Here is a 13,768-nt window from a genome sequence, read left to right as displayed (position 1 = left end):
CTGGAGTGGTTTTAGCCTCTCTAAGGCAGTAGTTGATTTGCAGGAACCAAGAACAAAACAGCTGCTTCTCATCACCTTCCCCCAACTCCAGCAGCAGGTGTTGCTGTGACCTCAGTCTTCCTGGCACTTATTGCACAGGGAGGACGTGCAGGTTCAGAAATCTTGTTAAATAAAGTCAAGAAAATTTACAGGATGCCTGCAGGGCAGGGGGTACCAAAAAGACCAAATGGGAGTTTATGTAGTGACTATACCCGCAAAAACTTCCCCTGGTGGCTGGCTGTGAAGTCTAGAATTTGACTCCTAATGTCATCAAGAGTGACACATGTTATTAATGGCACTGCTTCCTGGAATCTACTAGAATTTTGCAAATTTCTCTCTTGCTTTCTCCTGTTCTCTCTCTCTCTCTCTCTCTATCTCTCTCTCTCTCTCTCTCTACCTCCATATCTCACACACATTCTTCATCTTTCCAAGGTGATGGTAGACAGGTGTAAAATAGACAGCTTTACTTAGTGTCTGCTGAGGTGGAGGGTCAGTTCCTCCTGTGGTAGACACAATCATGAGCTTGGAGTTGTATTCCAAGAACATCTAAAGATGATTCAGCATCAACATGAAGTACTTTGAGGTTTTTGGCATTTTCCAAGCTACCGGAGAGGGGGGACAAAAAGGTGGAAATGAATCATTTCATGTAAATAAAACTTCAATAGTACTTTTCTGGAAAAAAAAAAAAAAAAAACCAGAAACAGCCCATCATAGAAACAACAGTCTCTGTGCCAAGAGGAAAGTAGGCAGGGAGTAGTTTGTACAGGCACCAGGTCACCTCCTGGAGTAGCCTGGTCTTGCCCATGGGCAAAAACTGAAATTATTCATGCAGGTAAAGTGAGAAAGACAAATATGTAAATAAATATCATGATGAGAATCAGGATCAGTAGTTGTCAGAGGAAATGATAAAGCAGCTAGGTGGATAGGCAGGAAATTGTTAAGGAATTTACTTCCTCCTAGAACTTCAAGATGAGGTTCTGGAGTTACCATTGTTGTTGTTGTTGTTATCTACTAAGAAAATTTTCAGTGACTAGTGGCTAGGTTTCCCTCCTTGCCTTGATAGGGCTTGTGGGGTTTTGATTTGTTTGGACTTTCCTCATTCAAGCTGTATTATAAAACCTAACATTTCAAGTGCAGTCTTGAAATCTTTGAAACTGACAAGTCCTGTCAATTCCCCTGCTCTTACTAAATATGCCCTCCGCTCCGTGGAAAAGGCTCCACCCGGCTAGTTTCTTCATCAGCCAGATCAGCTGTACTTCACCTGGATCACAACCCAACCAGCTTCACTTCCCTGCCAGTCTGCAAAATTATTCAAACAGGCTGTGGGATCCAGGCTGTGGGATCTTCACCCTCTTGATTCTACAAAGCCTGCCTCCCATATTCCCTGGTTGTTTAGTCTACTCCTGAGTGCAACTCTTGTGTGGCCCTTCCTGGCATTCAGTGTTCTCCCCAGGCTGTGAGTATATGTGACTAACAAACTGCTATTGACTTCATCTGTCCATTGTCCAGTCATATCATTCTATTTAGAATGGGGTATACCTCCTTCACCAATGGGGATGTAATATTGTGATTTATAAGAAATAGATTTGGTCTTTCTGATGACCAATATACATATCTCATATATTTGGTCTTCCCTTACAGTTCCTGGCTCACAGCTCTGCAAACCCTTGGAATTTCCTGAGCAGTAAGAGCAATGAGAGTACCTTTTGCCATAATATTAGGTCTCTTGTCTGCAGTCCCTAAAATGGCTTCAGAGCCATAAAGGTGAAATGTGCGCTATGTTGTTCATAACTAGTCCATTTCCACCACAAATGGGGTTATGTTAATGAGGTGACTTCGAAATCAGCTAAAGTTGGGAGCTGGTCACCAGCAGAACCAGCAATGAATAAAAAGGGTTGGAACTTTCACTCCCATCTCCCTGACCTCTAGAGAGGAAAGAGGGATTGGAGGTTGAATCAATCACTAATGGCTGGTGATTTAATCAATCATGCCTATATGATGAAACTTCCACTAAAAAACAAAAAAAGAAGGAGTTTAGAGGGTTTTCAGATTGAACAACCAGAATGCTTCCACATGCCACCATGCTGGATCCCAAAATCCACGAAGACAGAAACCCCTTAGTTCAGGACTTCACCCTATGTATCTCTTATTCTGGCTATTGATTGGTATCTTTTAATACACTTTGTAATAAGTTAGTAATCTAGTGAACAAACAAATGGGTTTCCTGAGTTCTGTAATCTGCTCTAGCAAATTATTCAATTCCAAGGAGGGAGTAATTGGAACATCTGATTTATAGCTAGTAGGTCAGAAGTACTAATAACAACCTGGATTTGTGACTGATGTCTGAAGTCCTAGGAGGTGATTGTGGGAACCTCCAACTTATAGCCAGTTGGTCAGAAGCACAAGTAACAATTTGGACTTGCGATTGGCATCTGAGTCAAAAGGCTTCAGATGGGTCTAGTCCTTTAACTTATAGAATCTGATGCTGTCTCCAGGTAGATAAGGTCAGAATTGAGTTGAATTATAAAACATTCAGCTGGTGTCAGAGCATTGCTTGTTGGTGGTGGGTAAATCCCTACCCAAATGTGCTGGAATTTAGTGCAGTATTCTTTTTAAGGGTGAATAAGGGGTTGTCGGCACATGTGCGCTCATGTCTCTTGGGTATTTGCCAATAATTGGCTCACCCAGTGGCCAAAGGTATAGTCACATTTCTGGGGATATCTATTTGCAGATACACTGGAAGCCAAAACAGTCAGATTAAGGAATCAGTAAACACAGAACTGACCTTGATCCTTTAGTTCTTGGATCAAGTCTCATGATATAGACACCAGGCAATGATCAAGAATTTATCTCATGGAAAATTGACTCTATCTTACTCTGTCTCCACATATTTGTCTTTCCTCATGGTGAAGTGCAATCTTTAAGATTTACAGTGTTTTGAAACCAGCTCTTTATTTTATGTCTATGACCTGTAGCTCTTGAAGTCTCTTAATAGTGTTACTTAAGATGAATTTGATATAGAAACATCAACATGGAAAAACAATGAAAATAGTTAAACTACAATTCAGAAATAAGGTACTACTTTAGATGTTTTTGTCTTAATAAAAATAGCCACAATACTAAACAGAGGTTACGTTGCACTGACTGAAATTACTACTTTTTGTTTGACTGTGTTATTCTCAGTGTCAAAGACTATTTGGTTCCCCGCCCCCCTTTTTTTTTCTATATAGAGCTTCAAATGCCATTATCCCATGGAATATTTTCCTTAAACTGGTCAATTTGGTGGAGTAATATATTTAGAATACGTTTTTTTTTTTTTAATGTAGTTTTCTCTTTATTTCACAAAATGAGTAATGCTAGCTGGGATGTGGAGCTATAAAGTCATTGCAAAAAAAGTTACACAGCAAAACTGCTATTTTTGGCTTTTAATTCCTACCAGTTTGCCAACTTGTTGCGAGTTATACTTATCAAGGGATCATATACTTTTTCCACCTTGTTTCATCTTGAGCTCTAAAATGCTAACAGAGATCATGAATGGTATTTGATTTAATTAGCTAGTGTTGCAATTTCTTGCTATATCTTCCAGCTCTAAATATCTGTAAAAATAAGCTCCTTTGATTCCACCTTTAAAATGACATAAATTGTAGTCACAGGAGAGAAAAGCATTACTTGTTATCTACCATATATCTGTTTATATTTTCTAACTGGTATGCTTTATCACACAGTCCTTGGTTTATGTTGTAAAAGGATGGATCTATAATAAGCTAGCAGAAACATTAGGTGTTCCTTTGAAATAACTCTTAATGGAACATGTTTTTTAAAAAAGAATATTTAAACTTTGCAAAAATGAATTTTTCAAGAAGCAATTTTATTTTGTTCATTCTCTGTGAAATTTGAGACATTGAAATTAAACACTGTAATATATGGTACACAGGTGCAGTTTCTTCCTTTATTCGTAAGAGGTATTTAGTGAATATCATTTGGGTCACTGAAATGAAATGATTTTAACCTATTTTACACAGAAAAAGACCTCCTCCAAACACAGGATAGATTTATGTAAAGAATGTTATTTAATAAACAATTGCCAAATTCAGATATGAAATTCGACAAAGTGTGTGATAGGCAGGATTCTAGGAAGGGCTTGAAGATTTCCTCCTTCTCAACCCCCTGTGGAGTACATAGCTCTGTAATACTTGGGAATGTGAATATGATGGATTTTACTCATGATTAGACTATGTTACATGGCACAGTTGACCTTAATGCAGGGAGATTATCTATGTGGGCCTGATCTAATCACATGGTTTAGGTCACAGCAGAGGAAGTCAGAGATTTGAAGTAGGAGAAGGATTCAATGCACAGTTACTAGCTTAAAGCTAAAGGAGGCCAAGTAGCAAAACATTGTGAGCAGGTCCTATTGCTGAGAGCAGGTTCTTGCTGACAGCCAACAAGAAAATGGGGTCTTCAGCCTTTCCATTGTAATGAGCTAAATTCTGCTAAGAACAAGAATAAGCTTGTGGGCAGACTTTTCCCTAGAGCCACCAGACAAGAACACAGTCAGACCAACACCTTGATTTCTGGCCATGTGATATCCTCAGTAGAAAAACCAGCCATGCCATGCCAGACTTCCAACCTAAAGAACTGTGAGCTCATAAGTAGGCATTGTTTTAAGCTGCTAATATTATGGCAATTTGCGATAACAGGGATACAAAACAAATGCAAAGTATAAAATTATACTTTATGGTAAATATAAATGGGAAAATTTACATTTATTAGTCATCATCATTCTTCACAGGAGAAAAATTGGGAAGGTAGGAGAAGGCATAAACTTGTGCTCGATTAAAACTATCTTTGGTGAAGCACTGGTTTTGTTTATTTTCAATCTATCATGAACTGATTCTTTTGCATTTTATTCATTTTATGATAAAAATGAATCAATATAAAATAAAACAAAAATACAAAGATGTCTAAAAATCAATGCCAAATTTGCCATTATTAGATGCAAATAAAGCTTCTTTGTCAAATATCTATAAATGTTTATAAGCACTTATTCTCAATTTTTGTATTTTTTACTGATTAATAACACACAGTCCATGGACCAACTCTGGTCTGCGACCACATTTTGAGTAGCACTGGTTTGGATCACATTAAATTTGAAGGTTTCTGAGGCTAAAATCATTGACCTGTTTTAAGACTCAAGAGAGAAAATTTAGCCATTTGTATGGTCTCAGCTGCTTTTAAATCATGATGACTTAGTGAAACTGATATTTTGGCCTCAACCCTTTTATCACAAAAATACTGAACTACAACGAAAGTGAAAAAGTGGTTTATGTGAGTTTGACAGAAATATACTAAAAATGTTATCACGAGGGCTGAATGTTTGTGTGTCTTGGGAGTATAGAGAATGAGACTAACTTACAGATCCTTTCAAATAAATGAAAATTCTTCCTCAAATTGACCACTTTATGGTAATATGATGTAGGTCACTGTCCCTACTCTTAGCAATTCCTGAATTTAGATAAATGAATGGAAAACCAAAAAAGGCACAGAATTGATTTGTACAAACACTTTATGACCCAGGAAGCACTTATTCTGTTTGTCATCATTGCTTATTGATAGTTTTGAATTTCTTCTCGAAATCTTCATGTTGTATAAACAACCATGAACTACACTCATTATCTCTAGCACCTTACTTAGGCAAAGTCCCTCAGTTTATTAATCGGTTGAGTGGAAAGTACTTATTGTTTTTTCTTGGTAGGCTTTTTTTTTTCACGTTGAAAACATTTGTTACAGAATTTAAAAGAAGAGTTTTCTGATGTTATTATTCGCAGGTAAGCAATGTAAAAAAAGTGGGGTGGCTTAAACGTGATTTCAGTAAGAAGAACTAAGAGCAGCAAGATGGTTTATAGCATGTTCATATCATACTTTTCATACTTTATGAAGAAATTTAGCTTCATGAGGATTGTCACCCTATCGAGAAATATGACATGGTTAATGGTAATTTTATTGAACACAGCACCATATTCCTGGAAGCAACATCAGGTTTCATTGAATCTAGGCTTGTGTTGACAGTTCAGAGATGGCAGAAGCACTGCCTCTATTCTCTCTTAAGGCCCTGGTGGACCTTGCTAATCCTGCAAAAGTCTTCCCACTGACTTCAGATGCAGCCTCACACTATCTTTCTCGATATAGTATTCTAGGAAGTTAATAATTATCTATTGAGATTGGCTCAAATTAAACCTGTATGCCATCCATATACCTAACTCATCCAAATAGAATCTATCTCTTTTTCTGTATATTAAACTGATTGCCATCTCATCCTCATTAAAGGGTCTACAGGTAGAAGTGGAACCCTATAAAGAGAAACCAATGTCCTTAATTAATATAATTTCTAAACACAGGGTCATGGCTAGATTAAATGTGTAAACAACATTTTCTTTGAACAAACTATCTATCAGAATCCCCCAATTTTGGGTAAGCCTGAGAGTTATTGGATAGATAAACTCAGAAACCCTGAAAATTCGGTTTAAATCCAACAACTGCCAAGACAGTGCATGACTAGTTAAAATGTTATTTCTGGTGATTTATAAATTTTTCTATCAACTAAAAGGCAGAGGAGAAGATCGAATGTAATTATATTGAAGCCAGCACTTGACTGGCATATGTTATAATTACAGCCATGACATGCCTGATATCAGATGGAGTACACTCATTAAATTTGCAGATAGATAAGTTGGATAGGACCTTATATAAATGAATTAATATCCAGGAAGACTGTGGTACTGTAAACATGTCCACTGCTCTGTCTCTAATCCCTAAACAAAATGTAGTGAACAATAGAAGCATTGCTGCAAATGTGTTCTCCTTTGGCAAAACTGGGTTTTGTAGAATATTAAGCAAGTACATGGCAATCTCAAGTAATTGTCCAATATTTGAAGACTGCTTCACAATGGATGTGGTTGGATATGTTAGGGTTGATGTCACACTACTAGATCATTACAGTGGTTTCACAGTTCTGGATATATTTTGGAGCATATGTTGTATACCCAGTGCTTCATAAAGGAGAAACAGAGTGAAGTACACCATCGCAAGTGTACTTGGAATTAAAATTAAGAAAAATAATTTTGAAGGAAACTGCAGATGAATTTTCAGTTACATGAAAGAAGATAAGAATGTGCATCCTAAAAGTTTTTCATGAACTGCTTTAAGCCAGTGAGCCAATAGTTCCTGAGTATTGAGTTAAAACTATCATTGATTTTTCTAATTATTACAACTCGATTCTTTGATAGAATGAGCAGTGTGAAAATGAAAGAGAAAGCAAGGGAGACAGCATATCTTAATTTTAGTAAAGTCTGATAATACAAACTACATGACATACTAATCAAAACTTTCTGAAGTTCAAATAACTACTTAAGATGAATGAAAAATGACTTCTGGAATGGTGAGTGATGATTTCTGTAAACCTTCTCTTCTCAATGAAACAATCATAACTGGTGAAAATCACTAAAATATATTAAAATGTTTGTAATTGACTTAAGGGCATGCATTTAGAAATGCACATGAATGAAGTACATTTATACTTGATAAATAAATGAAGAAGCATTTAATCAGGAAACTTTATGTCTTGATAAGAATAGAAAGAGTTTGTGGCATTTGAGACATGACCCACTCTCTCCCTCTCTACTCCCAGCTCAGCATGGTGGAAACTCTACTGCAGGTGTGTGAAGGTAAGAATTTAGGGCTTCCTCTTCTCCATAGCTCCCAATTGTGAGCTATGCTATCTCCCAAGGAGGTGCAGGCCACCAGAATCCTCCACATTGTGCAGCCTCTGATGTCATGCCTCAAAGGATATAGCCTTACACATGTATCCCTCTCCCTAAATCCATGTTGCAGAGGCTCTATTCCAAATAAGAATGACTGATGATTATGAGGCTCTCTTCTACTTATCCATCAATCATAGGTATGAAATTCTACACCAGGCATGGCAGGCCAAGACTGCTCTTGTCCAATCTTACTTACAGAGTGGGGCTTATCCAGAGGTGGGATGCTGAGAAGACCAGAGACTACTGATCTAGCCCAGAAATCTGCTCTTGAGGCAGAGGTAGTCATTTGAGAGAAATAGGTCTCTGTCCCCACCTCCAGATCTGTTACAGTGGTGCAGAGGTTTTGCCAAGAACAGAAAGCTATCAGAATAAAGATCTATGAACTCCCCCACAAGAAAAAAACTGATCTTATTTGAAACAGAGTGTGGAGAAGTTTATGCCTAAGTGTATTCTTAAAAATAATGGAGCTTGTGGTAGCAACCAAGTAAGAGGACTCTGGTAGCTCCATGAGAGCAGAAAGCTAAACTGTAAACCAGCTAGAAGTTTACCAGAAAAAAACAAGGACACAGACTGCTAAAGGATCCCTCATAACAAACATCAAAGATTGGCTTCAAAGATTGCACCTGCAAAGGAATACAAATTTAATTGAATCAGGCCATGGAGAAATTTGTACTCTAGGGCATTATTTAAAATAATAGAGAAATCAGCTGGCAGTTGGTGGAAGCTAATGGCTGAGTGTGATACCAGCAGAAAATACAGCTTAATGAAAAATTAGGAGAAAAGAAAGTGAAAGAGCCTTGATAAAACCATTGTCATGCCAGGGTAACTGTTAGCATGCCCAAAGCTTTACCCTTTGAGGCATGATATCAGAGGATGCATACTGTGTGGGAAATAGACTTTACTGAAATAGTCCAGCCAATCATCAGACAAATAAACAAGCAAACAAATAAAACAATTCCTGGGGTGGAAAAAGACATCAGTATCCAGAGTTGCTACATATTTTATCTAAAATATCCAGTTTTCAAAAAAAATTTATGAGATGAAAAAAACAAAACAAAACAAAACAGGAAAGTGTAACCCATAAACAGGGAGTAAAGCACCATCAAAAACTGTTTTAGGTGTGAGACAACATAGACTTTAAAGTAGCTATTACAAATAATAATAATAATAATAATAATAATAATAATAATAATAATTCTTTTAAAAGTAAAAAAAGGAATAACAATATCTCATCAAATGAGAACATCAACATAGATACAAATGATTTAAAAGAACCAAATGGAAATTCTGGAGTTATAAAGTGAAATAACTAAAATGAAAAAAAAAAATTACTAGAGGGACTCAACAGTAAATTTAAACAAGTAGAGGAAAGAATTGATAAACTTGAAGATAGTGTTATAGATAGCATTCAAACTAAAGAAAAAGAGAAAAAGGAATATTGAATAATTAATAGATTCTCAAGGAAAATAATGCACCGACATAATCATTATGGGGGTACCAGCAGAAGAGGAGAAAAGAGCTGTAAAATATTTGAAAACATAATGGCCATAAACATCCCAAATTTAATGAAAAATAGTCATCTATATATCAACATACTCTATAGGAGCCTCAACATACTCTATAGGATAAATTCAGAAAGCCTCACCCAGATACATCATAGTTAAAATGTTAAAAGCCAAATGTAGAAAAAACGAAAATAGCAATAGATAAATGACTCAACATGTACAAAGAAATCTCACAAGGTATGCATCTAACTTCTCATCAGAACAATGAAGGCCAGAAGACAGTTGGTGCTGCAGGAAAAAAAAATGTCAACCAAGAATCTTAAATCTTAGAAACCTAGATCTTTTAAAAATGGTGAAATAATAACATTACAAGATAAACAAAACCTAAGAGAATTTATTTTTAGCAGACCACGAAAATGATATACATTCTCTTCTTCTCTTAACTGATTAAAAAACAATTATATAAAACATTATGTATATATTATGTATATAATTGTATTGTTAGACTTATATGAGAATTTAATATATTTGATAATAACAGCACAAAGGAGATAAATGTGAGCAAAGCTATACTATAGCAAGAAAATGATACCAAATGGTCCTTGAATCCACAATTAATTTGAATGTAAAGGATTTTAAATATATATCATATGAACAACAACCATAAGAAAGCTGGAGTAGCTTTTTTATGGCTAATAGACTTAAAATCAAAAGAGGCATTTTATCTATCAAGTAGACATAACAATTATAAAGATGTATGCAACCAACGGCAGAGTCCCAAAATACATGAAGCAAACACTAACAAAATTGAAGAAAGAAACAAACAATGGAACAATAAATTTTATATACTTCAATATCCTACTTTCAATAATGACTAGAACAAACAAGTAGAACATCAACAGTATTAACCAGGTTTAACTAATAAACATTTGTAAAATACTCTGTCCATCGACAGCAGAATACATACACATTCTTTGCAAGTACATATTGTTAGACCACATATTAAGCCATAAAACATAAAGCCTTAATAAATTTAAAAGTATTGGAATCATACAAAGTGTGCTTTCTGACCACAATGGAGTTAAATTAAAAATCAGTAACAGAAAGAAAATTTGAAAATTCAAATATGTGTGGAAATTAATCAGCACACTTCTAAATAACTAATGGGTTGAGACAAAATTACAAGGAAAATTAGAAAATATTTTTGAGTGAGTGGAAATAAAAATACAACATACCAAAATGTATGAAATGCATCTAAAGTAGTGCTTACTGGAAAATTCATAGATATAAAGGCCTACATTTTTTTTTTTAAAGTGATCTCAAATCAATGACCTAACCTTCCACCATAAGGCATTGGGAAAAGAAAAACTAAATCTAAAGCAATCAGGGAGAAAAAATAATAACCATGAGGATGGAAATTAATGAAATGAAGTCTAGAAAAACAATAGAAAAAATAACAAAACCAAAAGAGAAGAATCAAATTTTAAAAATCAAGAATGAAAGAGAAGACTTCACTACTAATACTACAGAAAGAAAAAGAATTTCAAAGGAACACTATGAACAACTGTAAGCCAAAAATTTAAATTCCTAGAAAACCACAAACATCTAGAACTGATTAAAAAGAAATAGCACAATTGACAAAAAATAAACTAAACTTTATTAAAATTAAAATTAAAAAATAAAATAAAAAAGTTTGTGTTTCAAAGAACACCATTAACAAGGTGAAAAGGCAATACACAAAACGAGAGAAAATATTTTCAAATCATATGTCTTCCAAGGGACCTGTACACAGAATATATAAAGCATCTATATAACTCAATAATAAAAAGACAACCCAATTAAAAAAGATTGAAAGATTATAAAACATTTCTCCAAGGAAGATATACAAATTGCCAATATGCACATTTAAAGATGCTCAACATCATTAGCTATCATCTGGCCTCAGAATGTCCTGTACCTTCTGCTGAACAGCCCCAAGTCTGGAACCAGCAGCTGTCAGCCTTAGTTCATGGCTTGGCCTCTCAAAGTACCTCTAAGCCCAGCACTGGGGTGGTGGCCATCTGCAGATTATTGGTGACTCATGCCATATAACCCTGGGCAGCACACAGACTGAAGCTGAACTTGGCCTGTGGCAGGACCCCACCAAGGTTGCCCTGGGGTTGGCACAACAAGTGGTAAGTTTTGGACAGAGCTGGTTCACCACTCTGGGCTGAATCTGAGGACAACACACCCAAAGGGCAGACTAGGCAGGCACTGGAGCCCTGCTAAAGTGAATCCTGCTCCTTGGGATCAGCCCTTCACTGGTCAGTCCTCACAACAAATCAGTCTGAGGGTCAGTCCCTTCCAATAATGTGCAAACAGTAGAAATTGAAACTTTATTTGCAGAAATAATGATGGAAAACTTTCCTTATCTGCTGAAGGAAATAGACATACAACCTAAGGAAGCTCAGAGTCTCAAGCAAGATGAACCCAAAGAGGCCACACCAAGACACATCATAATTAAAACGCCAAAGTTAAAAGACAAAGAGAGAATCTTAAAAGCAGTAAGAGAAATGCAATTAGTTACCTACAAGAGAGCTCTCATAATACTGTCATCTGATTTCTCAACAGAAACTTTGTAGGCCAGAAATGTTTGGCATAAAATATTCAAAGTGATAAAGAGCAAAGACTTACAATCAAGATTACTCCACCCAGCAAAGCTATCATTTAGAATGGAAGGATGGATAAAGAGCTTCCTAGACAAGAAAAAGCTAGAGGTTCATCACCACCAAGCCATTATTACAGAAATATTAGAGGGATTTCTTTAAGGAGAAGAAAAATAATATATAAAAAATATGAATAAAAATATATGAATAAAGAATGACAATAACTATATGTCTATCAATAAGTGCTTCAAATGAAAAAAAAATTAAATGCTCCAATCAAAAGATAGGGTGGCTCCATGAATAAGAAAACAAGACCCTTACATATGGTGCCTACAAGAGACTCACTTCAGGTTAAAAGACACACATACACTGAAAGTAAAGGGATGGAAAAAATATTTCATGATGGACATAGAGAGTATTGTGGTTAGTGAAGTAAGTCAGATAGAGAAAAACGAATGCCATATTATTTCATATACATGTGGAATCTAAAGAACAAAACAAACAAACAAACAAAAGAAGCAAACTCATAGATACATAGAGAACATTTTGAGGATTACCAGATGGGAGGGCGGTTGAGGTGGTTGGTAAAAAAAGAGGAAAGGATTAAGGAGTACAAATTGGTAGTTATGAAACAGTCATAAAGATAATATTGTAATAACTATGTATGGGGTCGGATAAATACTAGATTTATCAGGGTGATCGCTTCGTGAGATTTATAGCTATCCACCATGTTGTACACCCGAAACATATAATATTCTTTGCCAACTATAATTAATAAATAAAATATTAGTAAATAAATAAATGTGAATAATAAAATGGCAATAAGTACATATCTATCAACAATTACTTTAAATGTAAATGGATTAAAATTTTCAATCAAAAGATAAGATGGCCGAATGGAGAAGAGAAAAAGACATGCTGCCTACAAGAGACCCTCTTCGGATCAAAAGACATACATGGACTAAAAGGAAAGGGATGGAAAAAGATATTTCATGAAAATTTAAACAACATCAAAAGAAGCTAGGGTAGCAACACTTATACCAAACAAAATAAACTTTAAGACAAAGGTTATAATAAGAGACAAATGACCCAGTAATCCCACTTCTGGGTCTTTATCCAAAGCAACACAAAACACTGCTTTGAAGGGACATGTGAATTTTTATGTTCATTTCTGCATTATTTACAATAGCCAAAATATGGAGACAACCTGAGTGTTCATCAGTGGATGAATAAATAAAGAGGTGGTACATATATGCAATGGAATATTACTCAGCCATAAAAAAAAAAAAAAAGAATGAGATCTTGTCATCTGCAATAACATGGATGGATATAGAGGATATTGTGCTGAATGGAGTAAGTCAGACAAAGACAAATGTCATATGATTTCACTTACATATGTAATCTAAAGAACAAAATAAACAAATAAAACAGAAGCAAACTCATAGATACAGAGAAAATTTTGATGGTTGCCAGATGGGAGGGGTTTGGGGGACGTGGGTGAAAAAGGTGAAGAGATTAAGAAGTACGAATTGGTAGTTTTAGTATAATCACGGGGATGCGGAGTATAGCTTAAAGAATGTAGTTAGTGTTGTGATGATTATGTATGGTGTCAGCTGGGTACTAGATTTATCAGGGTGATCGCTTTGTAAGTTATATAAATGTCTAATCACCATGTTATACATCTGAAACTAATATAATATTGTATGACAACTGTAATTAAAAAATAAAAAGTATTAAAAATAAATAAATATTATAAATA

This window comes from Pteropus alecto, unplaced genomic scaffold (genome assembly GCF_000325575.1).
Source record: "Pteropus alecto unplaced genomic scaffold, ASM32557v1 scaffold164, whole genome shotgun sequence".
NCBI lineage: Eukaryota > Metazoa > Chordata > Mammalia > Chiroptera > Pteropodidae > Pteropus > Pteropus alecto.
This window is presented reverse-complemented; position numbering follows the sequence as displayed.